Here is a 3,243-nt window from a genome sequence, read left to right on the forward strand (position 1 = left end):
AGCAACATCACAGATGAGTCCAACATGTTCATACACAGAGAGCTGGCTACATGCCTGTTGAGTCGAACATGTCCATATACAGAGTTCTAGCTACATGGCAGATGAGTGCAACATGTCCTTATACTGAGAGCTAGCTATATGGCAGAGTAGCCCAACATATCCTTATACAGAGTACTAGCTACATGGCAGATGAGTGCAACATGTCCATATATTGAGAGTTAGCTAGAAGGCAGAGTAGCACAACATGTCCATATACAGAGTACTAGCTACAAGGCAGATGAGTCTAACATGTTCATATACCGAGAGATAGCTACATGGCAGACAAATCCAATATGTTCATGTACCGAGAGCTACCTACATGTCAGATCAGTCCAACATATCCATGCACAGAGAACTATCTACACAGCAGACAAGTCCAAAATATCCATATACAGAGAGCTAGCTGCATGGCATAATAGTGCAACATTTCTATCTAGAGAGTTCTAGCTACATGGCAGATGCGTCCAACTTGTCCATATACTGAGAGCTAGAGACATGGCAGAGTAGTCCAACAAGTCCATATAGAGAATACTAGCTAAATGGCAAATGAGTCCAACATGTCCGTAAACTGAGAGTTAGCTACATGGCAGATGAGTCCAACATGTGTATATATAGAGGATTAGCTGCAAGGCAGATGAGTGAAAAATGTTCATGCAGAGAGAAATGGCTAAGGAATCCAACAACTCTATATAAAGAGAGCTAGCTAGGTGGCAGACAAATCCAATATGTTCATATACAGAGAGCTACATACATGGCAGATCAGTCCAACATATCCTTGCACAGAGAACTAGTTACATCGCAGGCATGTTTGAAATGTCCATATACAGTGTGCTAGCTACATGACACATTATTCCAACATGTCCATATATAGAGTACTAGCTACATGGAAGATGAGTCCATCATGTCCATATACTGAGAGTTACCTACATGGCAGACCAGTCCAACATGTGTATATTTAGAGGGCTAGCTACAAGGCAGATGAGTCCAACATTTTAATACACAGAGAGCTGGCTACATGGCTGATGAGTACAACATGTCCATACACTGAGAGCTAGCTACATGGCAGACAAGTCTAATATGTGCAAATAGAGTGAGCTACCTACATGACAGATCAGTATCCATGCACAGAGAGCTAGCTGTGTTGCAGACGAGTCTAAAATATCCAAATACAGAGAACTAGCTACATGGCAGAGTAGTGCAACATTTCCATACACAAAGTTCTAGCAACATGACAGATGAGTCCAATTTGTCTATACTGAGAGCTAGCTACATGGCAAAGTAGTCCAACATATCGTTATACAGAGTACTAGCTACACGGCAGATGAGTCCAACATGTCCATATACTGAGAGTTAGCTACATGGCAGATGGGTCCAACATATGTATATTTAGAGGGCTAGCTACAAGGCAGATTAGTCCAACATGTCAATATATGGACAATTAGATACAAAATGCATATGAATCCAACATGCGTATATATAGAAGACTTGCTACAAGGCAGATAGGTCAAACATGTTCATACAAAGAGCGCTAACTACGTGGCTAATAAGTCAAACATCCCCATATATTCCCATGGCCGAAAAGCCCAGTATGGTCATATACAGAGAGGTACTTACAAGGTAGATCAGTCCATCATAACCATGCACAGAGAGCTAGCTACATGGCAGATGAGTCCCAAATGTCCATATACAGTGAGCTAGCTACATGGAAGAGTAGTCCAACATGTCCATATACATAGTACTAGCTACGTGTCAGATGAGCCCAACATGTCCATATACTGAGAGTTAGCAACATGGCAGATGAGTCCAACATGTGTATTTTTAGAGGGCTGGCTACAAGACAAATGAGTACAACATGTTCAAACACAGAGAGCTGGCTACATGGCTGATGATTCCTACATGTTCATATACCGAGAGCTAGCTATATTGCAGACAAGTCCAATATATTCTTAAACAGAGAGCAAATACATGGCAGATCAGTCCAACATATTTATGCACAAAGATCTAGCTACATGGTAGACAAGTCAAAAATGTGCCTATACAGAGAGCAAACTTCATGCAAAGTAAAGCAACATTTCCATATACATAGTTCTAGCTACATGGCAAATGAGTCCAACATGATCATAAACTATGAGCTAGCTAAATGTCGTAGTAGTCCAACATGTCCATATACAGAGTAGTAGCTACATGGCAGATGAGTCCAACGTGTCATATACTGAGAGATAACTAAAAAATCCAGGTGAGTCTAACATGTGCATATATTGAGGTTTTGCTACAGGAAGATGAGTACAAAATGTTCTTACAGAGATAGAGGGCTTCATGGCTGATGATTCCAACATGTCCATATACTGAGAGCTAGCTATATGGCAGAGTAGTCCAATATGTCCATATACAGAGTACTTGCTACATGGCAGATGAGTCCAATATGTATATATAGAGAACTAGCTAAAAGGCATATGATTCCATCATGTCCATATACTGACAATTATCTACATGTCAGATGAGTACAACATATGTATATATAGAAGACTAGTTACAAGGCAGATGAGTCCATCATGCTAATACAGAGAGAGCTGGCTACATGGCTGATGAGTCCAACGTGTCCATATACAGACAGCTAGCTACATGGCAGACAATCCCAATATGTTCATATACCGAGAATTTCCTACATGGCAGATCAGTCTAACATATCCATGCACAGAGAGCTAGCTACATGGCAGACGAGTCCAAAATGTCTTTATACTGAGAGCTAGCTACATGACAGAATAGTGCAACATTTCAAAATACAGAGTTCTAGCAGCATGACAGATGAGTCCAACGTGTCCATAAACTGAGAACTAGCTATATGGCAGATGGGACCAACATGTGTATATTTAGAGGGCTAGCTACAAGGGAGATTGGAACAACATGTTCATACTTAGATAGCTGGCTTCAAGGCTGATGAGTCCAACATGTCCATATACAGAGTGCAAACTACATGGAAGACAAGTCCAATATGTTCATATACAGAGAGTTACCTACATGGCAGATCAGTCCAACTAATCCATGCACAGAGAGATAGCTGCAATGCAGACGAGTCAAAAATGTCCATATACAGAGAGCTAGCTACGTGGCAGAGTAGTGCAACATTTCCATATACAGAGTTCTAGCTACATGGCAGATGAGTCCACCATGCCCATATACTGAGAGCTAGTTACATGGCAGAGT

The sequence above is a fragment of the Chrysochloris asiatica genome, unplaced genomic scaffold (genome assembly GCF_000296735.1).
Source record: "Chrysochloris asiatica unplaced genomic scaffold, ChrAsi1.0 scaffold00359, whole genome shotgun sequence".
Lineage (NCBI taxonomy): Eukaryota > Metazoa > Chordata > Mammalia > Afrosoricida > Chrysochloridae > Chrysochloris > Chrysochloris asiatica.